The sequence below is a fragment of the Ornithodoros turicata genome, chromosome 3 (genome assembly GCF_037126465.1).
Source record: "Ornithodoros turicata isolate Travis chromosome 3, ASM3712646v1, whole genome shotgun sequence".
Taxonomy (NCBI): Eukaryota; Metazoa; Arthropoda; class Arachnida; order Ixodida; family Argasidae; genus Ornithodoros; species Ornithodoros turicata.
This window is the reverse complement of record NC_088203.1, coordinates 32,443,128-32,470,311: the sequence shown is the minus strand read 5'-3', so window position 1 is coordinate 32,470,311 and position 27,184 is coordinate 32,443,128. Positions and strand designations below refer to the sequence as shown.

At 45.4% G+C, this 27,184-nt stretch overlaps 1 protein-coding gene and 1 long non-coding RNA gene across 2 annotated transcripts in view; one reads left to right on the top strand and one right to left on the bottom strand.

The window, feature by feature from the left end:
• LOC135389272 (zinc finger BED domain-containing protein 4-like) overlaps positions 1 to 27,184 on the bottom strand; it is a 71,434-nt gene that overhangs the window by 8,569 nt on the left and 35,681 nt on the right. The window lies entirely within an intron of this gene.
• LOC135390162 (uncharacterized) overlaps positions 1,354 to 27,184 on the top strand; it is a 38,579-nt gene continuing 12,748 nt past the window's right edge. The window contains exons 1-2 of the long non-coding RNA XR_010421741.1: positions 1,354 to 1,408; positions 6,604 to 6,787. This is a non-coding gene — a long non-coding RNA (uncharacterized LOC135390162). The remainder of the gene's footprint in view (positions 1,409 to 6,603; positions 6,788 to 27,184) is intronic.

Genomic DNA, 27,184 nt, shown 5'->3' with positions numbered 1-27,184 from the left:
TCCAGAAAACAGGCTGTAGTTATAGGCAATATTGCACCTGACTTTGCGTATATAGAATCAGGAGTTCCACAGGGCAGTATTCTAGGACCATTACTTTTTAATATACATATATATCATAAATGTTGCCCCACCGTATAGCGGTACAGACAGATTAAAGTTTCTAGTAGACGTAGTATCGTCTGCGTAAATTTTGTAGTTCACGCGGACGATACTACGTTACTTTTCTCTGGATCATCGGCTGCAGAAATTGAGACCTCTGCAAATGACACCTTACAGAAGTTAAAAGTGTGGTCAGACAGCAATTCCCGAAGTATCAGTATGACAAAAACTAAAACGATGCTCTTTCGTCCAAGAGGCAAGGCTATCTCTCGGAACTTTACACTGTCTTATGTCAATCAAAAACTTGATTTAGTGTCCGCTTTCAAAACATTAGGTGTGATATTTGAAGAACATGTGTTGGGCACGGAATTGAAGTGTTGGGCACGGCACCCGTTGCGGAATGTTGCTTCACAAACGCCTTGTTCTTGCGTTACAGGTGTCCATTTTCGGAATTTGCCCGTTTTTGCACGTTCTGGATACTGCCTTATTATCGTCTTTTTGCGGTGCTACCAACTACTACCCTAACGAACTTTTGCCCTTGGATCCGTCCCAACGTTCTCATCTTCCCAAGCACGTGTCAGCGTATCGTGTGCCTACGGCTACGGATTCTTCACCCGTCGCGTGCAACCTGCCTATAAAATGTCACCTGCTACTCGACGACTTCAGTGTTGGGCACGGCACCCGTTGCGGAATGTTGCTTCACAAACGCCTTGTTCTTGCGTTACAGGTGTCCATTTTCGGAATTTGCCCGTTTTTGCACGTTCTGGATACTGCCTTATTATCGTCTTTTTGCGGTGCTACCAACTACTACCCTAACGAACTTTTGCCCTTGGATCCGTCCCAACGTTCTCATCTTCCCAAGCACGTGTCAGCGTATCGTGTGCCTACGGCTACGGATTCTTCACCCGTCGCGTGCAATCTGCCTATAAAATGTCACCTGCTACTCGACGACTTCAGTGTTGGGCACGGCACCCGTTGCGGAATGTTGCTTCACAAACGCCTTGTTCTTGCGTTACAGGTGTCCATTTTCGGAATTTGCCCGTTTTCGCACGTTCTGGATACTGCCTTATTATCGTCTTTTTGCGGTGCTACCAACTACTACCCTAACGAACTTTTGCCCTTGGATCCGTCCCAACGTTCTCATCTTCCCAAGCACGTGTCAGCGTATCGTGTGCCTACGGCTACGGATTCTTCACCCGTCGCGTGCAATCTGCCTATAAAATGTCACCTGCTACTCGACGACTTCAGTGTTGGGCACGGCACCCGTTGCGGAATGTTGCTTCACAAACGCCTTGTTCTTGCGTTACAGGTCAGTATTACGTATGCCAACGTTGATTCCTTGAAAAGTAATTACCTATGCCTGATTGTACTGCCGTGCCCACACACACTTCTTTCAATTATTAGTGATTGTTCTGATATATTGATGGCGGTATTGTTGCTTTCTGGAGATATTGAAACAAACCCAGGTCCCAATACAGCTGAACTATTGGCTAAGGTCCTCGCTAACCAAGAAGAAGATCGCAAACTACTTCAGTCCATTCAAAGCAGCCAATGTATCGCTGAAAAATCGTTAAACGATCTTAGTGCCAAGGTGGCTTCAATTGAACTGAAAGTGTCAGAGTTAGAAACCCTGAAACTATCAGTGGCCGAGAGTGTGTCACAGATTGCCTCTCTAGGATCTAATTTCGTCTCACTAACTCGTAGACTTGACGACCTCGAAAATAGATCTAGACGGAACAACCTTATTATATACGGTATCGAAGAAACTAGTACAGAGACCCCGGATGATTTACTAGGAATTGCGCGGGATAACATATTTCGAGATATTCTAAATGTTGATGTCCACAGCATTGAGCGCATTCACCGAATCGGGAGAAAACATGAGGGCAAATCCCGACCAACGATTCTGAGGTTATACAACTTTTGCGAAAAATCAAACATTTTGAAGAACTGTTCTCGCCTAAAAGATTCACAGTATACTATCAGCGAAGATTTCTCCCGGCATGTTCAACTTACCCGGAAGAAACTATGGGACAGCGCCAGGACAGACAGAGAACACGGTCATAGGGTTCGACTAGTCTTCGACAAACTATTCATCGATAATCAGCTTTATGTCTGGGATGACGGTTCGAACACGAGACGCCCTGTCAACAGAAACCATATGTCTGTCCTGCCAACTAGCTTAGGCTCCGATTCAACCGCACGTGTCACAAGATCGAAGTCGATGCCCCGAATTGTTCCTGCTCCAAATGTTGGAAACAGATCAAAACCGTGACCGATAAGTAGTAAAATCAAATTCTTATATGGTAACATCCGTAGTGTTGTTAACAAATGTGATGAGTTGTACTCAATAATTGACGACTGTGACGCAAATATATTTGCTCTCACCGAGACTTGGCTAAACGCTGATGTTTCTGATATGTTCTTGCCGGCCGGTTTCACTTATGTTCGCTACGACCGTTCGTCTCGTCGTGGTGGAGGTGTGCTCCTAGCGTTCAAGGAAAATATCTCTTATTCTGCAGTTAACTTAGATAGTAATCTTGAAATGTGTTGGGCTACCCTGTGTTCAACGTCACTGAGACTCTTAATAGGCGTATGCTACCGCCCGCCTGATTCGATTTCATTTGCTTCTGATCTTCAGTGTGTCATATCTAACCTAACTGCCACATATCCGTCCTACTATTTATTACTTATGGGCGACTTCAATTACCCTAAAATAATTTGGACTGAAAATAGCTATCAATTGCACCTTTCCGCTGAGGAGCGTGACTTTGTCAACATGTGTCTGATGTTTAACCTGAAACAGTTAGTCTCGTCCCCTACAAGAATCACTAATTCTTCGTCCAATATTCTTGATCTTGTTGTCACCAACGCGCCCGATGTCGTCTCTTCACTATCTTTATTTGATGGCCCTAGTGACCACAAGTTCATCTCCTTTTCCGTCGAAAGAACTGTTCCTCGGCTAGGAAAACGTACTAAGGCTATAAAAAATTATAATCGAGGCAATTACGCTGCTATTATTTCAGAACTTAACATATTTCTTGAGCATTTTGTAGCTAATTTTCCATATAAGTCAGTAGATGAAAACTGGCGTATTTTCAGGGATAAATTAAAAGAAGTTGAGGATGTTTTTGTTCCTACGCTCCTGGTCAAGTCTTCTCCCCTTACACCTTGGTTCAACAACACTCTGAAACGTCTAAGAGCCAGGAAGAAGCGCCTATTTCGGTTAGCCCGTACACGTAACACTCCAGCAGCATGGAAGCATTATCATCTCGCCAATAAGGCATTCAAACTGTCTTTTCAAAACGCTAAACAATCCTTTTATTCCTCAACCCTACCCCACATGATCAGTTCGCAGCCAAAAAAGTTCTGGAGTACGATCCTCCCCCGCAGCGAAGCCCCCGTATCCTTACGGGACGCATCAGGATCAGTTGCCTCGCCAAACGATTGCGCTAATATCCTTAACAACTATTTTGCATCTGTTTTCACAGAGTCCTGCTCGCCATGTATCCTTCCCACATCACCGTGTGACTTCCCTCAGATGACTAGCATAGAAATTAATTACAACGGTGTTTTGAAGTGCATCGAAAAATGCAAGCTTTCGTCCGCATGTGGCTTTGATTCCATCAATTCAAAACTTCTTAAAAACACCAAGAATGTCGCAGCTGAATTTCTAACTTTAATCTTATCACAGTCACTTTCGTGCGGCGAAATCCCATCTGACTGGTTAATCGGGAAGGTCATTCCAGTATTTAAATCTGGCAACAAGGAGGACCCATACAATTACAGACCAATTTCCCTCACTAGCTTACCCTGCAAGTTTCTGGAACATATAATCATCTCCCATCTCACTGTTTTCCTTGAGGATAATAATTTTTTCTTTCCTTATCAGCATGGTTTCAGGCGCGACTATTCATGTGAGACACAGCTGGCAGGCTTAACTAACGACATCCTCTCTACCTTAGACATGGGATTCCAGGTGGATGCCATATTCATTGACTTCGCGAAAGCTTTCGACCGTGTTCCCCATGACCACCTATTAATGAAACTAGCAAGACTAAACCTGGATCCATTGGTTCTGCAATGGATACGAAATTTCCTGTCAAATAGATCGCAGTTTGTTGTTGTCAATAACACGTCATCTAACATCACCGAAGTAACATCCGGCATTCCTCAAGGTTCTGTTATCGGCCCTCTACTTTTCTTAATATACATTAACGACCTTCCGATTGGCTTATCTTCGACTGTTCGCCTCTTCGCAGACGACTGCATTATCTACCGGAAAATAACAGCAGTCTCAGACCATAACCACATCCAAAGCGACCTTGATAAAGTGCAAGCCTGGTGCTCGAACTGGCTTTTACCTGTTAACTCAAACAAATGCAAAATTATGTCGTTCACACGTCGAATACCAGCCGTTGTACCTTATCATCTTGGTTCCTGTGACCTTGAGCGCGTCTCCTCATTTAAGTATCTCGGTATTATCTTAACAACTAACCTCACTTGGTCAAACCATATCGCTTACATCATATCTAAAGCTAATCGTTCGTTAGGATTCTTACAACGCAGTCTAAAGCTAGCACCCCCATCAGTTAAGAAACTAGCCTACACTACCCTGGTAAGACCTAAACTGGAATATGCTGCATCCATCTGGGATCCTTACCACGCAACTCTGATAAATTCCATCGAGAGCGTCCAGAATCGCGCCGCACGCTTCATTCTCAACGACTACAGCACTAACTCCAGCGTCACGGCAATGAAGCAATCCCTTTCCCTACCCCCCCTAAGCCTACGTCGTTCTTTATCCGGACTCTCCCTTTTCCACAAAATATTTCATAACACATCTTTACACTCTTTAATGTTAAACTCTCCATCGTACGTCTCTGAACGTCTCGATCATCCATTCAAAGTCGTAGTTCATTCCTCGAGGACTAATTACTATTACGAATCCTTCATCCCTCGCATATCTCGACTCTGGAATGACCTCCCCGGCGACTGTGTTACCCTGACTGACCCAGTTCATTTTAAGCAATCTGTAGCTGTCTTACTAGGTATTTCATTGCGCTAACCTGTATTGTGTATCCTTGTGTATATTTTATTGTCTCTTATATATTGCATTGTATGTATTGTATAACTCTTGTGTATTCTGTTTATATGTACATACCTTATAGCATATTGTACGTCTTGTTTTCTCCATCTTTCACTCTGTTTCCTCTTAATTTTTTTCTGTATCCTTACCGTGTGCCCACCTCCGTTATGTAATGCCCTCGGGCTTTTAACGTATTAACAATAAATAAATAAATAAATAAATAAACATCTAACATGAAATATGTATGTTGGTTACATTGCCAAGAAATTAGCGTCCGTAAATGGAATGTTAAGCAAACACCGTTTTTTGTTGCCAGAAAAAGTAAAATTGCAAATTTACAATTCGTTGTTTGCTTCGAGATATACCTACTGTTTGTTGATATGGGGTACGACAACTATTGGAAACATAAAACAATTATTCGGTTTACAAAAACGGACCTTAAAAGTGGTCGCTCGTGCTTGCCGTTGGGCAGAAGCTGCAGATTTGTTTAAGCGGTACAGAATTATTCCTGTAAGAAAGTTTTTAAATTATAAATTGATATTGATGTACTCTATATGTGTTCGAAATAATATTTTTGAATTTCTGCAATCCCAGATGACGCACGTCTACATATCAGCTTCGCAGTCAGCGGTTTCATGTGCCTATAGGTGCAGGACGAATTATGGTCAGCAATCCTTGACGTTTGTGTCGGCTTGTCCTCTCAATCAGTATGCAGAAATTCCACCAGACCCACTGTTATTGTCGAAACAAAAACTGTCATTTTTTTAGAGTTTGATAGCTTGTAGTAGCTCGTATTAACCTTGAATATTGATTGATGTTCGAAACGTCGAAAGTTTAATTAGTGTATCGAGTGATGTACGCAGCATATTGGGCCAGAGTCTCGTCAAGCCATCCGGCTTTGTACAATGAGTTTCCATTTCCGTTTTTGGAAATAAAACAATTGCAATTGAAATGGAACTGAAAAATTGTGTACCATGCACTTTGTCATGTGTGCCCCTGATATGTCGATGGAACATCATTTTCTTTGCAGCCATACGCGCTCCACTTTCTTTTTTCTTCATTAATGTATGACATTTATTTATGAATGAGTAAGCTTCTTATGTATGCCTTGCATGCTTGACTGGAACAGTACGTGTATGCGTTGTGCGTATTCGTTATTTTTTTTCGTGCGCCAACGCTAAAAAGCGTTGTGCTGTTCTTGGACGCGAAATAAAATAAAATAAATAAAAGTCGTATTACTATTATTATTGTGAAGGTTCGGAGTTCCAGAAAGGGCATTCCTTTTATTTTATGGAAATCAGCAAACGCAATGACACGATTCGGAATGACGGCCTGCAAGGAGTTTCCTATGTGCTGAAGTTCATTTTTGAGAGTATACTTATACACACTCATCACCTGCACTTCGTCGCTTCCAGATATGAAGTGGCTCGCCGCAGTAAGCTTCATCTACCTGACTTTGCCACTATTAGCAAGAGGTGCACCGAACCAGTCGGAAGTGCCGTCATGCGCTCGGCAAGCAGGGAGGGGGTTTTCATCTAGAGATCGAAGCTGTGTCCGACGGCAGATGCAGCTTGCCTACCAGGGCTCCCCAAGTGCAAGGTAACAGCGATCTAAATAAATCAGAATGCTTCACTAAGGTTGGAGAACCAAGGCCCTCTGGCCAGAGTTCAACTTCTGAATATTCTATAGCAGCCGTTAAGTGCGTCATTTCGCCCGTGATCCGCCAGAAGCTTGCGCGCGGAGGCAAATGCACTTTCATTTGAAATCCCCGCGTACCAAAACTATCATTCAACTGACATGACGGAAGACAAAAACGACAGCCCAACACAACGAGTACAACCCTCCAGCTCGCATCAGTGCCGTCCCAAAACTATGTATTCGCGTTCTGTCACGTAATTTCTGCACCACACCAACGTTATACACAACTACAACGCTCCTTACGACGTGTGAGCTCAAGATGAATGTCAGAGGAGTCCAATACTGGATTGAACATGACGTTCGTTATCGAGATGATGGATCATACAGGGTGTCCCAGAAAACATGTCATTGAATTCTAACTAAACAAACAAAAAAAAAAAAAAAAAAACTACGCCAGCTAGAATCATGCGGTCAACGGCATTTGTTCTTACTAGGTTTTTGCCACCTCCTGATGTGCATGTCATGTAACCGAAGTTTAATTATGTATATTTTTGCGATGTGAACTCAGAAATTTGCCAAGTAAATGTCACTTTTTTACCCCACCAACATGCAGAGCGTACTGAATTTACTAAAATTCGTGATAATTGACAGTGATGTTCACGATCTATCCTATCGGGAAAAATAGCCGAATATCATGCTTTTCGGAGCACCGGAGCAGAACCCGTGATGTCCTTTTGAGCGCAATCGCTCACAGTCCGACGAAAGAGGTTCCAATACCAGTCCACAGAGTGATAGTAGAAAAAGTAACAGTAACAGTTCCTAAAATTGGGAGAGGGAAAGCATTATCCCAGCCAAAGTCTGACGTGATAAACCATGCCTGTGTTATCTCTTTATGCGATGCCGGGGTGGGCTGGGTTTCCAACCTCCTTTCGTCGGACTGACAAAGATTGCGCTGAAAAATTCATCGTGCGCTATTCGGTGGGGGCTCCGTAGAGCATGATATTCGGCTATTTTTTCTGATGGGATAGCTCCTGAATATCCCTGACAATTATCATCAATTCCAGTAAATTAGACACGCTCTTCACATTGGTGGGGTAAAAAGTGACATTTACTTGGCAAATTTCCGACTTAAGGCTCGCAAAAATTTACATAATTAAACTTGCGTTACACGACGTTCACGTGAGGAGGTGGCAAAAACCCAGTAAGAGCAAATGTCATTGGCCGCATGACTCTAGGTAGTGTAGTTTTTTTTAAATTATAATTCAACGACACGTTTTCCGGGACACCCTGTATATCTCCAATTTTCTGAAATTGGGATTTTTTACTGCACGTCCTGCTTTACCTCCGACTTTGATTCTTTCTTTTTTTTGTGGTTGTAGCAGTGTACCAGTGTAGTCGCAAAAGATAGCCGGAATGGGTATTGTTAATTTAATTAATCTATCTTTTTCGCCAGCACTAACGCCACATTTTCTTCTCCTAAAACCTAAACCAGCGGGATGTATGCTGAAGTAAACACTTAAAATTAATACATTAAAAATCCACGCTAAAATTCCACCCATCAAAATCCATCTGCTGAAACAAACCATTTAAGAATCCACGCTCTTAAAATTCGCACTGCCAAAATAAATCATAGTTACCTTAGCAGGGATTACTGCCGTACGTTCGTGTATGGGCAACAGAACGTTACGTACGAGATATGGACGTACAAAAAACGGTTCCGGTACATTTGATCGAACGTCGTTTGGTCGAAAGCCGTTTGATCGAACGCGGGACATTTGGTCGAAAGCCATTTGATCGAACACCGTTTGATCGAAACGGTAGCGGTCGTTTGATCGATTTTTTCATTGGTTCGCTTGGAGCGTTGATGAAACAAAGTAGAAGAAGAAAACAACAAAAGAAAGCTTCAGTTCAAAATGCTGTTATCCCAAGGAATATTTCACTCTGTGCAATCGGCTTGCCCACAAACACATTCCTCATCCTAATCCACTTTTTCGCATCCAGAGGGCGATCCGATAGCCTGGGTTGTTCACCCTCTCTCGTTCGACAACTTGATAGTTTTTTCCTCTGTGACAGATAGTAACTAAACGTGGCATACATGCCTTTCACCCCTAGTCCCCCAACACTTGGTGAAATAATCAGCATTTTTGACAAATAAATAAATAAATCAAACAAATAAATGATATTTTTGAATGATTTATTCGCGTCGAACGTGGATAAATTTTAACAACGTATTATTAATGTTTGTAGTTAACTGACCATTGGTTTGGAGAAAGAACAGTTTTAGTTTATTTACTATATCACCATTACTTATTTCTCGTTTACTTTCTTTACTTTGCGCCTATGTGCAAGTGAATCTAAATTTGGTTCTTCCAACATACATGTAACCGAAGAAGTCCTTCGAAACCGAGACAATATAAGACGGGGAGCAGATCTTTGTACTTTGTCTTTTTATCTTTCCTTTATTTTTTCATGGAGTGGATGTGTAGGTATCTCAGAATGCAGGTGTATACTCTAAACAAGGTTGAACTAAGGTCTTATATGGCTGTTATAATAATATATTTATTTTATACTATGGCGAAATTTCCTTCTTAGCATTCACAGAGTGCCTTTCGTGCACATATCACTATCCCATTTCGGATTGTTCCCTTTAAATTTGTAGCCAGCAATGGAAAGGGTGCCCAGAAGAAGAATAGACTATTGGCGGGACATTTGCTCGAAAGCCATTTGATTGAACGACGTTTGATCGAAACCGCAGCGGCCGTTTGATCGATTTTTTTATTGGATCGCCTGTAGCGTTGATGGAACAAAAAAGAAGAAAACAAGAGAAAGCGTCAGTCCTAAATGCTGTTATCCTGAGGAATATTTAACTCTGTGTAATATGCTTGCCCATAAACATATTCCTCATCCTAACCCACTTCTTCGCATCCACAAAGCGGTCCATCCCATGGGTTGTTCACCCTCTCCCGATCGACAACTTGATAGGTTTTCCCGCTCTGACAGATAGTGACTAAAGAGGCATGCATGCCTTTCACCCTTAATCCCCCAACACTTTGTCAAATAATAATTGATGTCTATTGTTAAATAATAAACATTTTTGACAAATAAATAAATCAAATAAATAAATGACGTTCTCGAATGATTTATCCGCGTCGAACGTGGACAAATTTTAATAATGTATTACTAACGTTTGTAGTCAATAACTGACATTGCATAGGCGAAGGAACAGTTTTAGGTTATTTACTGTGCGCCTGTGTGCAAGTGAATTTAAATTTGGTTGGAACCGAAGAAGTCCTTCGAAACCCAGGCAATATAAACCGGGGAGCGTATCTTTGTTTTTTTTTTTTTTATTGCGTTCATGTGTAGGGATCCCAGACTGCAGGTGCATACTCTAACCAAGGTTGAACTAAGGTTTTATATGGCTGCTAATTTAATATCATTATTTTGGACCATGACGAAATTTCCGTCTTAGCATCCACAGACTTCGAGTGGCTTTCGCGCACATGCGGCTATCCCATTTCAGATGGTTCCCTTTAAATTTGTCGCCAGCAATGAAAAGGGTACCCAGGAGAAGCATAGACTATCGGCTGCTCCCAAACTGAGGTCACTTGCTTCAATATGTGTCCTACCGTTCGCCGGATTCTTCCGCATTGTTCTGTTCAGCTGTGCTGTTCGTGAATGAAAAAGGCCTGCAAATAACCAGAGGTCTCCCCTCTTTGGCTAAAAAAAGCAAGGAAAAAAAGAAGAAGCAAAGGACACGGATTGCTTGCTTGCGTATGCTCGAGTCAAGAGTTACAGAAAAAGAGGTGCGAAGGACACGCTGCGAGCTTTGAACTCCTATTCGAACAAACGTCTTTCGAACAAACGGCGTCGACCGAGCAGCTCTCGATCAAACGGCTTTCGACCAAGCGGCGTTCGATCAAACGGCTTTGATCAAACGGCGTTCGACCAGACGACGTTCGAACAAATGGGCGGACACCGTTCGTGGATGACAAAGGTCCGCAAATAATCAGTGATCTACCCTCTTTAGCTGAAAGAAAAAAAAAAGGCAAGAAACAAACAAACAGAAAAGCTGAGGACACCGAGCTCCGTACGCTCGAGTCAAAAGTTACAGAAAAAGAGCTGCTAAGAACACGCTGCGAGCTTTGAACTCCGTTCGAACAAACGTCTTTCGAACAAACGGTGTCGATCAACCGCCTTTCGCAAATGACTTTCGACCAAGCGGCGTTCGATCAAACGACTTCGATTAAACGGCGTTCGACCAAATGGGCGGACACCACAAAAACAATAAAACGTGTGTAAAAACAATATGGACGTTCTCTGTCCACATCTGTTCTAAACTCTGTTTCTTCCAATAATAGTTCAGGAAATCGAAATATCTAGTTTCAGGTTCAGACGCCGACACGTATGAATACAAGAATAACACACACATTCCTGAGTTATGCTAATGCAACAGTGTCACTTTTATATACGCTGGAAGACATCATGGCATAAAGGGATCAATGATGTACGTTGCTTTGTTCGTTCCCTCGTTTTCTCCCCACACTCAGAGATAGGCTGGCTACGTAGTAATGGCAAGTGAAAGTGGTGGATGCATGACCGGCGTGGGTTGAAGCTAGCTGACGCTTCTAATCAGTCCTCTTCTTTGCTGTTCTCCTTTAAAGTAGAAATACAAATATACGAAGCACGTAGTCATGGAGAACGTGCACACAGCCCATTTCCAGTAGAGCGAAATTGTCGTTCTCAGATGAATGCTCATTCCAAGAGTGAAGATTTATTTGGACGCGTTGATTTTGCGAAGTTTATTTTTCAGGGTCTATTTTGACCAGGTTGGTATTTACGTGATTTATTTTTAAAATTTACTTTGGAAATTGGATTTTGAAGAGATTTATCTCATCGTCACCCCAACCAGCACCATGGTCAAGCGGGCAAGAGCGACCGCTCGTTGGCGGTAGCCAAGGTTGTGCTGAAGAATGGGATGGGGGTGGGTTCGAATCCTACCATCCGCTATGCTGTCTGAGGTTCTCCCTGGGTTTTCCGGCAGACTCTCCCGACGAATGTCGGCATAGTTCCCCTTGAAGTCGGCAAAGGACGCGTAGTAACCCTCATGTCCTCCACTCCTTCCTGTTGGCCCCTTTCCTCGTCTGTACGCCGCCAACAGCTATAGTTGCTAAAAATAACCCTAAACATGAAGAAATTTCGGATGCCGCGAGTGTGAACCGCTTCGACTGTGGCGACTGATGTTGCCGAAATGTTGTAAAATTAACACTCCTGTATCAAACACGATGTTGGCAGCAGCGGTGGATCCAGGGGGGAGAGGGAGCGATCGCCCCCAGTTTATACATTGAATTTCTTTCTCACCCCTTCACCACTACGCGCTTAGACAAGGAAACCCCCCCCCCCCCCCAAGTGAGGGTCTGACCCCCCTTGTTGGCACGCAGTGCCCTAGGTGGGCCGCACCTTCTGATCAAGACAACAGAGTATTTTGCTAAACACTGCAGTTCCGAGTATGTGCATACCCTATAACATTTTATTTCTCTGGACACGAATTCGATCATCTTACTGCCCCAACGACAAGGAGAAGCGCCTCCTTTATTACTCTATGCCTGTCAAACCAGTCTCCCGGCGCCGTCCCCCGCTAAGCTGCCCGCGCAACATTTCTCCCGCCAGGAGCGCTGTGCAAGTAGGGTAGAATATATGAGCGAGCAAGCCAAAGTTCACAGTGGCAGTGGTTCTAGCGTGTTTCACGCCTTGCTTCTTGCACACGTGTGAAGCTGGTCCTTCCTTAATGAAAAGCCTGAGGTAAGACTTTATTCCTCGCTTTTAGTGCATTAGCGAAATGTATATATAGGCGTGGTGTCCCAAGCAGCACACAATATTGGACCCATATTGGCTGGTCATTGGCGATACGGGTCCAATATGGGACCCGTTTCGCCAAGATTTTCCCCATATTGGCTGAAAATGGGCAATATGGGCCCCATATTGCCCAGTTTCAGCCAATATGGGGAAAATCCTGGCAATATGGGCCCCATATTGCCCGCTTTGAGCCAATATTGGGAAAATCTTGGGAATATTGGCCCCATATTGCACGCGTACACCCCATATTGACTGAACAGGGTACGTAGCCGTGTTGCACAAATGCCCAAGCAGCACGGCAGGATTGAACGTTGAAGCGTGTGAAATACCCAATTCACTACATCGTTACATTCAACAACTTCCCGCAGATGATACACATTGTTCGAAACAGTCAACGTACTTGGCATTCCCAACGTAAAGTTCGCTAGAATTCGACACCTCAACATTCCACGTCTTGAAAGTCGCCGCCATCTTCCTTCGCGATGCCAATGCCAATCGGTCGAGCCGACTGAGAGCAAGCGAGTTGTTTGAGCGTAATCACGCGTCCTACAACTAATACGCATGCGCGACAGCCCGAACGGACGTTTCATAGGGCTAAAATGTCGCTGGGTGCTGTAATGATAACGAAATTGCAGCAGGTCAAGTAAAAAACACAATGCTTGATAGGAAGGGATGGCTATTCTGTAAAGTTAGGTGATTTCAAGTGGCTGCAAGCAGTGTAAATTGCTCTGGCGTGTGTCCTTCACCGCCACGAAAGTGTTTCGCTGCTTTGTGTTCTCGGAGCGGGTTGGAAATTGTTAGTCCACAGTATATTGCGATTCCAATGAAGTAGTGATGGGCAAGTCAGTTCACTTTTGTGAACTAATTCATTTAGTTCAGTTCACTCCACTGAACTGTCTAAAAGAATAGTTCATTCGTTCACCTGTTCGCAATTAAACACAATCAAGTAATATAGTCCCGTGACAAACTTTAAAGTGGCTCGACCAAGAGAGATAATAATAATTGGGGGTTTACATCGCGAGACAACTGAGATCATGAGCGACTCCACTGCGGTTGGTCTGTGTTGCTTTTGCCTACCTGAGGGTCCTTTAAGGTGGGATGAAAGCTCATCACACAGCACCCTGTATTTGACGTCCCTCGCGGAAGACTGCGTGTCTAAGCAACTTGTACCCTGCCGCCAAGTCGCTGGCGTCCTCGGTCGGGTTCGAGTCCGCGACCTCGGGATCAGAAGGTGAACACGCGACCGACTGAGCCGCCGAGGCCGGTACCAAGAGAGGTACAACAAAATGATCTTGCAATTTAGTTTTCCAAAGGTTCAAGCACATCAACATAGCAACCGTAATCTTTTATGTCGCTTTTTTATTTTGCTTTAATTTTCTACCTATATTTCTAACGAGAAAAGTAATGCACAGATCACTATGCAAGGTGCAGTCGTCGTTCAGTGTTACAATCGTGGTTTTCTGATCACTTATGCCTGCTTGCTGCAAGCTTGAGAACACAGAAGTGTTATAGAGTAACTGCAGTTTCAACTCAATTCATTCAATTGCACGAGAGATCTTGAAGAAAAGTACAACGCCTAGCCTTGTGGAGGGAAAATTGGGAAGCTTGCAGTGTATTGCCGCGAAAATAGCCTGCCCGCTTCAGGGCGTGCCAGCCACAAGCAGTCAGTCTGAACATAATGGCGCCACTAGCAGTAAACACCTGCGAGGAGGAGTTCAGAGCGATCTCAGCGCAAGCAGTTCTAAAGTATTTACTCTTGCTCAGCGTTCGTCGTTCATATAGTTCACTTGCCCACAGTACTTCAATCCATACGGCGTTCAAAGCCGCTCCGCTGGCTCTCCCTCCCCGCGCTTTTCCTTAAGCGCATGCGCTGTGGACGAGCAACAGTTCTGACAGGCGCTGCGAGTACTTCAAAACGACCCGCGGCATCGTTTAGTTCTTTAGTTCATCCAGTTCTCTTCCTGCACCTTCACACAGTCCACTTGAAGCTCTCCCTCCCCGCGCTTTTCCTTAAGCGCATGCGCTGTGGACTAGCACATTATTTGACAGGCAACGGCAGGCTTTCCGAGTGCTTCAAAACGACCCGCGGCATCGTTTAGTTCTTTAGTTCATCCAGTTCTCTTCCTTCACCTTCACACAGTCCACTTGAAGCTCTCCCTCCCCGCGCTTTTCCTTAAGCGCATGCGCTGTGGACTAGCACCTTCTCTGACAGGCAACGGCAGGCCCTCCGAGTGCTTCAAAACGACCCGCGGAATCGTTTAGTTCTTTAGTTCATCCAGTTCTCTTCCTTCACACCTTCACACAGTCCACTTCAGTCTCTGCCTTGCTTGCCGCCCGTGCTTTTCCTTAAGCGCATGCGCGGTGGACGAGCAGCAGCTCTGACAGCCAACGGCAGGCTGTGCGAGTACTTCAAAACGACCCGCGGCGTCGTTTAGTTCTTTAGTTCATCCAGTTCTCTTCCTTCACCTTCACACAGTCCACTTGAAGCTCTCCCTCCCCGCGCTTTTCCTTAAGCGCATGCGCTGTGGACTAGCACCTTCTCTGACAGGCAACGGCAGGCCCTCCGAGTGCTTCAAAACGACCCGCGGAATCGTTTAGTTCTTTAGTTCATCCAGTTCTCTTCCTTCACACCTCCCCACAGTCCACTTCAGTCTCTGCCTTGCTTGCCGCCCGTGCTTTTCCTTAAGCGCATGCGCGGTGGACGAGCAGCAGCTCTGACAGCCAACGGCAGGCTGTGCGAGTACTTCAAAACGACCCGCGGCGTCGTTTAGTTCTTTAGTTCATCCAGTTCAATTCCTTCACACAGTCCACTTCAGCGCAGCGTCACAGCCACTCAAGGCCACAGCGTATGCGCTGTTGTCTCCCGCCCCTCTTCTTGCACGCATGCGCTTTGTTACCGTTACCGCCTTTACAAAACGTTCCATAGATGGCGCAGATGTCAGACTTGGAAGCGTATCAAAGCATATGCGTTGTGGGTGTTGAGGCCCAATGAACTGAACTGCGGAACTAATGTTTTGGTTGTTGTTGAACTAGTTCGTTCAGTTCACCCGAATGACTAGTTCAGTTTGAAGGGTTCGTCCACGAACGACACATCACTACAATGAAGGCTTCTGAGGGATCTTTGGCATTGGTCTCCCTTCAAATCCGCGTATTGATCTTTCGGTCTTTCGCGGTGGAGGGAGGCGAAAGGGAGCCGGTCCTTCATATTTCGAGAAGGGCCCCTTGATAACGCGGTCCGCCCCCGTGTGGGCCGTGTCTTGGAATGCGCGGCCCGTAAAACGGTCGTCGGGGCAACATCGCTTGCGGTGTTGTTTCCGGGAAGATTTTTTCTAAAGATCTTTGGCATTGGCAGTTCTGTGGGACTGCTTGTGTCCTTCAGCAACGCGGGCGTAGCACCTGTTCTTCGTTGTTTGTTTGTTTGGGCAATGCCGTGTTTCCTTTTTTTGTTTTTTTTTCCAGTGACGTGGATCAATTAGATCTGCAGAAATAAAAAAGCAAAAATCAGACAAAAGTAATATCAGTGGTGAATATTATACAGCATAATGCTTTATTATTACACGGACTCCCCGTTGGTGTTATCACAGAAATATTGGCAATATTGGCGCAAAATGGGCTTGCCAATATGGGCAGCCCATATTGGTCCAATATTGGCAATCTTGGCAGCCCATATGGGTCCAATATTGGACCCATATGGGCTGCCAATATTGGACCAATATGGGCTGCCCATATCGCCAAGCCCATTTTGCGCCAATATTGCCAACATTTCTGTGATAACACCAACGGGGAGCCCGTGTAATAATAAAGCATTATGCTGTATAATATTCACCACTGATATTACTTTTGTCTGATTTTTGCTTTTTTATTTCTGCAGATCTAATTGATCCACGTTCACATCACTCAAAAAAAAACAAAAAAAAGGAAAGAAACACGGCATTGCCCAAACAAACAATAAAAAAAAACGAAGAACAGGTGCTACGCCCGCCTTGCTGAAGGACACAAGCAGTCCCACAGAACTGCCAATGCCAAAGATCCCTCAGAAGCCTTCATTGGGATCGCAATATTCTGTGGACTAACAACAAGGGTATGAAACTCGCGAGTTCACTTGCGGACTAAAGTGAGGCGCTGCGAGCCTTTCGCGTCATCAAACGTCAAAATTTTTACGTCGAAGCGCGAGTTCTCTACCGAGAGCATCCCATTGGCTCCTGCGGCCGCTCCCCTGGTATGCGAGCGCTCATTGGTCGGTTTGAAATTTTAACCTTTTCGTGGCGCGCGTAAGCCGGCACCGCCAGCTCCCGTGGCTCTGTGGTTAGCGTGCTGGCCATGTCACGTCGAGACTGGGAGGTACCCAGGTTCGAATCCCGGTGCCGGCTGTGCTGTCTGGGGTTTTTCCTGGGTTTTCCTCAGACGCTTTCAGACATATGTCGGCACAGTTCCCTTAGAAGTCGGCCCAGGACGCACATTCCCCCAGGGCGTGAGTCGTGACGTTGCCCACATACGTGAGGCCAACAACGGCAAGCCCTATCACCACCACCACCGGCACCGCCGTGTCTAGGGTGCCGGAGAAGCTCGCCGTAAAGTTTCGAAATATGGTGCAGCGGGGACGCACGCAAAGCATCTTTGCCGGTACCGCTTTGGATGGTTTTTCGTGCCCGTCGATACCGACTCTGCAAAACTCAAATCCTCTTGGATACTTCTGCAAGTAAATTCAGTGATAGATAAGTGGAAGGCAGGTCTGCTTCGCTTGCTTGGCGCGACAACGATTCAAGAAGGATCAATACCGTGTTTTTCCACTCGATGGCAGGTAAGTCACTTCCTATTCCATTCTGCCGCTATGCTATAGCGTAGCATAGCATAGCACCGCACCTGTGGCGTATACGCAACATTTCGGCCGGTAGAATTTTTAGTTTTCACGTTTTCTTATCCTCGTTCTGGTCTTTCTTGTTCAGGTATCAACTAGGTACTGCTCAACTCATATCTGCTTCAGAAAAGCATCTGCATGGACGCAATAGAATGGATATGCCACTCTGAGTGGTTGGAACATCATCTTTCGGCTTAGCAGCTGCACAGGTTCCTTTGTGACAGGTCAGCCTTGACATGTGACGCTACACAAGCAGCAAAGAGATATGGACATGTTTTCTGTCATGCTGGATTTGTGAATGTGTGTGCCTGTACAGTAAATTTACTGATCTACTGTGAAATCTTCCACGTGAGACATATCAGCTAACAGTGAATGCGAAGTTGCTTTGGCATATTACTCGAACTTCAGAAACAATGTTCATGTGAAGTTTGTGTTTGGCGCAGATACAGAAGACTGCATATGTGTGATTTGGAAATACCAATCCCGAAAAATAAAGCACCTTGTGCAACAGAAAGAGCCAACGCTTCCGCGTTTTATTTATTTCACTGGATGCGAACGAAACTCCAGAACCGCCAAAGCGGGGGAGAGAACAGAGGGGAAAGGGAAAAAGAACCCGTCGGCAGCGTCGCTTTACGTCACCGGTCATCCAGGAAGACAAAATAAAACAAAGCAAAAACCTACTCTACCGAGGCCCAACGATTGGCCCGACGTCAGAGGTCACGTGAGTTTTTCCCGACAATAGAAATATACTACACGTTCATTCCCCTGCTAACAATTTCCAACCCGCTCCGAGAATACAAAGCAGCGAAACACTTTCGTGGCGGTGACGGACATACGCCAGAGCAATTTACACTGCTTGCAGCAACTTGAAATCACCTAACTTTACAGAATAGCCATCCCTTCCTATCAAACATTGTGTTTTTTACTTGACCTGCCGCAATTGCGTTATCATTACAGCACCCAGCGACATTTTAGCACTATGAAACGTCCGTTCGGGATGTCGCCCATGCGCATTAGTTGTAGGACGCGTGATTACGCTCAAACAACTCGCTTGCTCTCAGTCGGCTCGACCGATTGGCATTGGCATCGCGAAGGAAGATGGCGGCGACTTTCAAGACGTGGAATGTTGAGGTGTCGAATTCTAGCGAACTTTACGTTGGGAATGCCAAGTACGTTGACTGTTTCGAACAATGTGTATCATCTGCGGGAAGTTGTTGAATGTAACGATGTAGTGAATTGGGTATTTCACACGCTTCAACGTTCAATCTTGCAGTGCTGCTTGGGCATTTGTGCAACACGGCTACGTACCCTGTTCAGTCAATATGGGGTGTACGCGTGCAATATGGGGCCAATATTCCCAAGATTTTCCCAATATTGGCTCAAGGTGGGCAATATGGGGCCCATATTGCCAGGATTTGCCCCATATTGGCTGAAACTGGGCAATATGGGGCCCATATTGCCCATTTTCAGCCAATATGGGGAAAATATTGGCGAAACGGGTCCCATACTGGACCCGTATCGCCAATGACCAGCCAATATGGGTCCAATATTGTGTGCTGCTTGGGTAACTTCGGTGTTCCCGGACAATCCATCGCATCTTCAGCCACGACAAATTTCGAACCGCGGTGATAGCTCTATCAGGAAACGAAAGTTGGCCAATGACACACGCGGCATCATCGATTCAGCAAAAGAATTAAGCTTGCCCAGAATGTTGCGTTGCCAGAGGAAGAATTTAAAGTCGACCAGACTCTCAGCATGGACACTGACACTGTACGGTTCGGCCTGAAGAAAGGCTGACACTAGCAGTAACAGCGGATATGAGCAAAGCACCACAGCAAACACTACGATAGGACTAAGCAACCCAAGTGGACAACCTCAGGAAGGGGGGCATCACTGCACTTGAAAGATCAAGATAGAACAGGAAGCTGAGGAACATGAGAAACGCTTCACAAGACCTTCTCCGTGCCGTGGACATTCTGAACAAATTTGCTGATGCTGCGTTGAAGAGCAAGCCAAACCTGCCTCGCCCACTGGGTACACTGCTCAAATATGCTGTGCCTGCTCTATCTTGCTGCCCGCTGTTGCAATGTCCTAGCCATGACTGTGAGCTTAGGGAAGAACTGTGCACTTTGATTTGCAGATATTTCTTCAGGACACTTCTGAGCAACTATGCCTTCACTGTCACCGACAAGAACGATGTGTACAAAGCATTCCGCCAAGAGCCACTCTCTCGCAAAGTTGTAAAACAGTAGTTGATGTGAATAATAAACGTTATGTTTTCCTTGTGTCTTGTATTCTGGCGTAGAAGGTGTGCTCATAATGCTAGATAGTCTTGGACCCTTTGTTACACGGGCGTGCATCCTTTGTAACCGCACGTGAACGTTCGTTCCATACACGCTTGCACATCGGTACGTTTCTGTTATACTGTCGGTGATGTGAAGCTGAACACTCAATAGCTGACTGCAGAACATGGAGCATCAGTTCGTTCCAAAACAAGTGATCTTCACACGAAACCTAAGCTATTGCCGCTTACCCGTCATTAGCTGGTGTCCGGAACCTCGGCAGCCACCCTACTTCAACAGCGCCACCACTCACTTTTGCGGCGGAGCTGGGGAACTAGCAAGGCCAGCCTCTCCTATTGTTATCGCTCCTTTCTGACAGGCATTGAGTAATAAAGGAGGCGCTGGTGGTGGTGGCAATTGAGAAGAATGTGCTCTAGATATTCTACAGCACCACAGTGACGGCATTGCGGAGAGTAATAAAGGAGGCGCTGCAAGGAGTCACCAAAAAATTGGCACACAAATACAGGAAGTCGAGCTGCACTTCTGGATCATTTGGCGTGGAGTCACCGAGCAATTATAATTATATATAGTAAGAAAAGGCAGATCAGAAACATTTAATGCAAGGTGATAGCGCAAGAAAACTCACCAGAAGCTGTATGAACCGCTAGCGACGCGCTAGTTGATATAACTATTAAATATCCTACATTCTACTCAGGAAAGGGCTGCCACATGGGGAACGGAAAAGCCCTTGATGACAGCTGCAGGAGATGTTACGTACTTTATAATATTTGACCAGCTTTTAGGGCTCGGAGTGGCGTACAAAAATGAAGCCCAACGCTGCAGCAATATTTAGATAGATTCACAGGTTGGCTCACACTACGTGTAACACTATACCCATTTATGTGGTGTGATCATTAATCCGTTAGAGATCCCCCCAATAAAAAAGGCTGCGAGAACAGTACAGACGCCACATTTGCAAGCCGAATATACGAGGAGCTGGACATTCTGTCGGAGACAGTACGAAACTATTAGATGCCTAATTATCCACCTAAAATCAGTTAAATCTTTTAATTTAAGGTTCTAAACGAGAAATTTGAGTCAGCACAATCTTAAAACAAACTTCACATCACAGCATGCGGAAAGCACGGGGCGTACGCTTTTTTGTTTCAATTAAAATTTCTGCAGAAGTCTCACAAAAATGATGGTTGGCTAGCGCGTACTATATCGTGAAGTTCTGGTTTAAGAGTGCAGAGTTTAAGCCAGTCATCATTTAAAGACACTCCTTTTTTTTTTTCGTTCCAAAAGCGGCACGTATTTTAAGCATCCATCGTCATATTTTGGCATTAAAATGAGTCGAAAGCGGTGTTAACCGCCCCGGGAGCGCAAGAAGGACAAGGCCTTCGCTTTGGGCGCCCCATCCGGGCGGCAAAGTGGTGGTGGGACTACTTGCCGTAGTCGGTCACGCGGCAAAGTAGCGAAAAATAAGTAATTGGGGTAGATTTACGCGTAAGGTGTGTCAGCCTACACTCTTAAGAATGAACTTCACTGCATAGCAGGCTCATAGCCGTTCATTCTTCGGAATGGCAACGTCCTCGCCTCGGATTTGTTGAAAACGAGAGACGTACGCCTTTTTTTTTATCATTTAAGCTATGCAGTGCATAATTGGTTCAAAAAAAGGCGTACGCCTCCCTTTCTGGTTGTCTAGAAGTGTGCTATGCAGTGAAGTTCATTCTTAAAGGTCAGCTATGCCGATATCCCAAATAGTCGAAACGGTTGTGATATTCTGAAAGCCCACATCCAGCTCTCCCCAAAATACACCTTCATTCTCTCAGTTCGGTACAGTACCATGTAAAAAAAATAGGTAATTCATTCCGAAACACACATGGGCGCAGCCATTTTTATGACCTCAGACCTTTTCTGTTTTTGTACCTCAGCACAGTACAGTTTCAAAATTAACAAACTGCACAGCATCAGCAATCTTAAAGTATCTGAAGAGGGGAATCACATAAAGCTCCAATAATAGACTGTGCAAACAAAGCTAAAAAAAACAAAGTACTTCAAGAAAAATCTGAATAATTGGTTGCCGTTGTGATATGTACTACTATGCACAGTTCATGAATGGAACATGTTACCTCATTGCATTGCCTCCATGTGAGCATAAAACAGGCAGCTTTTTAGGTCGCTCTTTCCGTGTTTTTCTATTGTCTTTTTTTGTTTTCTGTTTTTGCAATAGCAAGCATGGCCATAGTGAATCACAAGCAACCAAGGACAGGATGAGACATCTACAATGCGACTGCTAGCTCTAAACTGATATATTTATTAGCAGACTCTGGAATATACACACATATGCTGCTAAGAAAATGACAATTTAACCAATAGAAGAACAGACAAGAAAAAGGGTTATATATCTTCCCCTCTCCTCATTCTATTTCACAGGCAGCCCTAGTATCATTCTGAGTGTGTCCGTGTGTTCCCTTTGAGATAACGTATCTCTGACAGAAGCAAATCCAACAGCGGACTGCTTACGGATGCAACTATCTTGGATTTCTCTAACCACTTGTTGTTTAACCGCTGCCTTGAGCTGTGTGTTCTGGAAATTTAGGCAGCATCCAGAGTCCCTGCAATGTGTTGCCATGTTTCTTGAGGGCCTGTGTTTCACTATGGCTCTCAGATACAAACTACCCCATTTCAACACAGTAGAAAACACAGATTTGTAAATAGCATCTGTTGATTGCACTGTACATACCCCCCACATAAAGGATCATAGTGGATACTACATCTTGTGCGATAATGTCAGGAACACAAAAAAGCTAGATTTGAAACCACTCTTACGTCGTAGTAGTAGTATTTGTGTGAAGCTGCGCAATTCCTGTCCTGCAAATAATTTAAACCATATGTTTCATCTGCCAGTGTGATGATCCCCTGAAAAGCAATTCACACTTGGCGGGAACTACCGGTTCTGAAACTTATTCCTGACATGTGTAGCCATCAGGGAGGAAACCCAAGGGCTGCGGTGGAAAAGACAAACACGGGCTATGTTCCAAATTAATATAACATTGCTTGACATGATACGCCAGCAAAAGCTAACCAATAAAATTAGTAGTTAAATGTACAATACGTAAACCCTTGCCATAACATGACAGTTTCCTTCCTGCATTCATGCGCTACCATTCAACCCACACAAACAGTGTACTGAAGTTTTTTATAGCATTACAGGTTGTTTGACAGAACTTGAACAAGATTATATATGAACATAATGTGCAGAAAAAATGGCTGCAAGCAAGCGAGCTGGTGAAGATGATGCATATGTAAAACCCCGAGACTAGGGAACACAAAGGGACATGTTTGTGTCTGTCCCTTCGTGTTCCTTAGTCTTGGGGTTTTACATCATGGATAATGTGCAGGTTTGTATTCACGCTTAATGGCCGTAGCAGTAATGCATGAAGACCACTGCTAAGTTGTGTTGAGAGACACCACTTTATGTTTGCCATGTCTGAATGAAACGTACCTGACGTGATCCAAATTAACCGTTCTGAGTCTGGAACACACAAAGAGAAAAACGCAACACACGCCACAACATGAACAGATAGCAAATGAGCTGTAGCGAGCTCCACCTTGGGACAACACACACACACACATACATTGGATGATGATGGGGTGGGCGATTCACCGCCGCTGAGGCGGTACACTGCCTTATTTCGCATTGGGGGAGGATGAAGGCATGATGATGGGGCTTTCAAAGAGCCGTCGCCAGACCGGTGGAGCACAAGTACTCCGCCAGAAGACGAAGGCCCTGCGTCTGGTGAGCAGCGTTCGACCACGGACCGAGGATCTTCGCTAGGTTGAACGGCCTCTTGTCAATGCGTTTCATAGAGAGTTCCATAAGGGCACGCTCGTGGTGGTATTGCCCACAAGCCAGGATGACGTGGCTGAGGTCACCGTGCACTCCACAAGTGGGGCAGAGGGAAGACGAGGTGGAGCCGAGACGGTGTTGAAAGGCAGGTGTAAAGGCAACGTTGAGCCTCATGCGGTGGAAGAGAGCAGTTAAGGGGCGAGGTAGTCGCGGAGGGAGGACGAGAGAAAGCGTGGGGTCGACTTCAGAGAGAAGAGAGTGAGCTATGTCGTGTTCCCACTGAGCCTGCATCTTGGGACCGGTGAGTGTCGAGAGAAGGTGTCTTCGGTCGCCCGACGACATCATTATCGGGGAAAAAGCTGCGTGCTGATGGGCGTTCAATGCGACTCTGTCTGCTTCTTCGTTGCCGCTGATACCGACATGTCCGGGGATCCACTGCAATACTACAGTGTGCCCTGCAATGGTCGCCTTCTTGTAAGCTTGCAGGATGTCAAAGACAACAGGACCGAGGAGTCCACGTATCCCCAAGTTGGCCACACACTGGAGCGCTGGTCTTGAGTCTGTAAAGACGACCCAGGACTGAGCTGGACTGGCTGATATTTTTTGCATAACAAATAGAATGGCGTAAAGCTCGGCACACGTAGACGATGTTCTGTGAAAAAGACGGTGACCACAGGAGACTGACTGAGATGGAATGACAAATGCCGAGGACGATCCACCCCGAGTAGATGACCCGTCAGTGAAAACTGACGTTGACGCCGTGTAGTTGTCGTTCATCATGCCCAGGGTAAGCTGCTTGGCGACACACGGGGCTGTATCCCTTTTCCTTCCATGCAGGCCAGGAACAGTTAGGCGGGTGACTGGGCTTGACAGAGGCCATGGAGGGGCACTGGGAGCCACTGTCTTCACTACGAAACGTGGGACGCTAGGCTTCAGCTGAGTCATCACCGAGCGGACCTTGCAGTGCTTGCGCCTCAAGATCTTCGATACGAGCGGGTGCCGCCGATGATGGGATAAAAGGCGGAGGAAAAGTCAGCAGGTCTCACCGTAGCGAAGAACCTCCAGCGGGGTGTCCCTCGCTTCAGCAATAACTGCTCGGGTCTCTGCTGCTCGGGGGACGCCGAGGCACACACGAAGGCTTCGCGCCAGGAGGCACTGCAGCTTATGATCTGAAGATGTCGGCAGGCCATGAAGCACCGGCAAACTATACGCGAGGGACCCTCGAGCCAAAGCCCTGTGGACGTCCAACAGAGATCTCGTGTCACTGCCCCATCTCATGCCTGTCAAGCGACGGTTTACTGCAATCCAACGGTGGATCTTGATCTCCAAGCTTGCAATATGCCTCCGCCAAGAGAGCCTAGCATCAACAGTGAGACCGAGGAACCTATGGTGAGACACGTGCTTCAACGGTATGCCAGCGACGGAAAGCAGGAAAGGCCTCATGTTCCGGCTTGTAAAAGCAAGTACTACTGTCTTTTCAGTCGATATGTCTAAGCCCGCCAGTGACAGGTACTGCTGGATAGCATCGAGAGCGAGTTGGAGGCGTCGCTGGAGGGCAGGACGGGATTTACCGCTGGTCCAGATACAAATGTCATCAGCATAGATGGAGATAGCCACTTTCCTACCGACGTAACCTCGAAGGCCAGCCATAACAATGTTAAATAAGATGGGGCTCAGAACACTCCCCTGGGCACCCCATGGGTCAACTCGACAAAGTTTGTATCCCCCTGGCTTGTACGGACGAACAGTTCCCGTCCATGAAGGAAATCAGTAAGCCATGAGAGAGCTCTGAAAGGCAGGGCGGCATCAACAAGGCCATGGAGGACAGAAGCGTGGCTGACAGTATCGTACGCCCGCCTAACATCGAGAAAGGCAGCCAGCACAGTCTTCTTGCGCACCTTTGCGTCTTCCACAGAGGTGATTAAATCGAGTACCGAGTCTATTGCTGCTCTGTGCCGTCGAAAGCCTGACATTTCTTCCGGGAAGACGCGGCGATGTTGGAGCCACCACCCCTTGGGACAAAGTCAGCAAGTAATTCACCAAAAGTCAATGAGCGCCTGAAATGTAACATCTCCAGTGGCGTAGCCAGACCTCAAAGGTAGGGGGGCTCGATACGAAAACTCCCCCCCCCCCGCTGATCCTGTGTCGACAACACACACATACTTGTGCACACTGCAAACTGAAGATTAAAAAAGGGAACGAAAATAGTTGATTTAGACGTTCACAGTACGATTACATGTATAGGCTGTCATGACCAATGAAGTGGTGTCACGAGATTGGAAGTATCTTGAAAAGCTCATACTTTGAAAACCATTCAAGAGTGCTTCTTAGATAGACGCCATGAACTGCAAGAACTTTCGCGATAGTCACACTGGTCCCCCCCATATATTATGTTCTCGGATTTGCACGATTTGTGTGGGTCGGTCCGTGGCAGGTACGTACGCAGGTCGGTACGCCACTGAACATCTCTGACTGGTAACAGGACGGTCCACGTTCAAATCCTGGTGCTAGCATCGACTGGCTTTTTCATGAATTATTTGTTGGAAGTTTCGATGTGCTTGAGAACCATTCATCAACCATTGTATCCTCATGAGGTGATGAGGGTTTATCATCCCAAAGAGACTCCCTTTCTGGCATGTGTCCTTATGGATGCTCATCACTGCAGAAAAAAAGAAAGAAAGGAAAATCATTTAATGACAAGAAATGGATAGTCGCATTTACTGTATAATGATTGTGCACAACAGAAAGAATACTTTTGCACAGAGGGCTGTACTTCTTGATGTCTAACATCAAGTTACAAAATTCCAGAATATATGACATGTTGTAAAGTAGAGAATAAGTAGAGTTATTGAGCTGTCGAGTTGAGTTGAGGGGGGAGTTGTACCCCCTTTTTATTTTGTTATATATGATTATATAATTATCTTTATGTCTGTACCACCCCTCGCTCTCTACATTACAACATGTTTTATATATTCTGGGATTTTGTAACTTCATGTTAGACATTAACAAGAGCAGCTTTGTGCACGAAAGTCTCGTCTCATTAAAATTTAGATGCTCTCAACAGTCTTCCTTGTGTTGTGAATCTCTATCGCAGCGTACCTGCACATTGCTGTTCTACGTACTGTGACTTTGCAGTAAGAGTATGGACTTTGGGTAAAAAGACTACACAGCACTGCTCAGGTATTTTTGCCTCTCGAACAGTATGTATGTATGCAGTGTGCACACAGTATTTGTGCACCGGACCCACTAAAAATGTAGTGAATGTGGCATTGCCCACGGTAATGCACCAAGTTGAACACAATTATTGTAGAATCCATTTACTTTAGCTTACATATCAAGCCAGTACCACACCAGTATCCAGTGTGAAGTTGTGACAAATAAATAGTTTCCATTTTTCTTAGCTCTCAGAAAACAGACAGTGAATTAATAAGAGTAGACAATGTTAACATGAATTCTGGGCTATTCTTCAGTTGAAGATTCACAGATAGTAAAGGCACCTTCCTCAATGGACG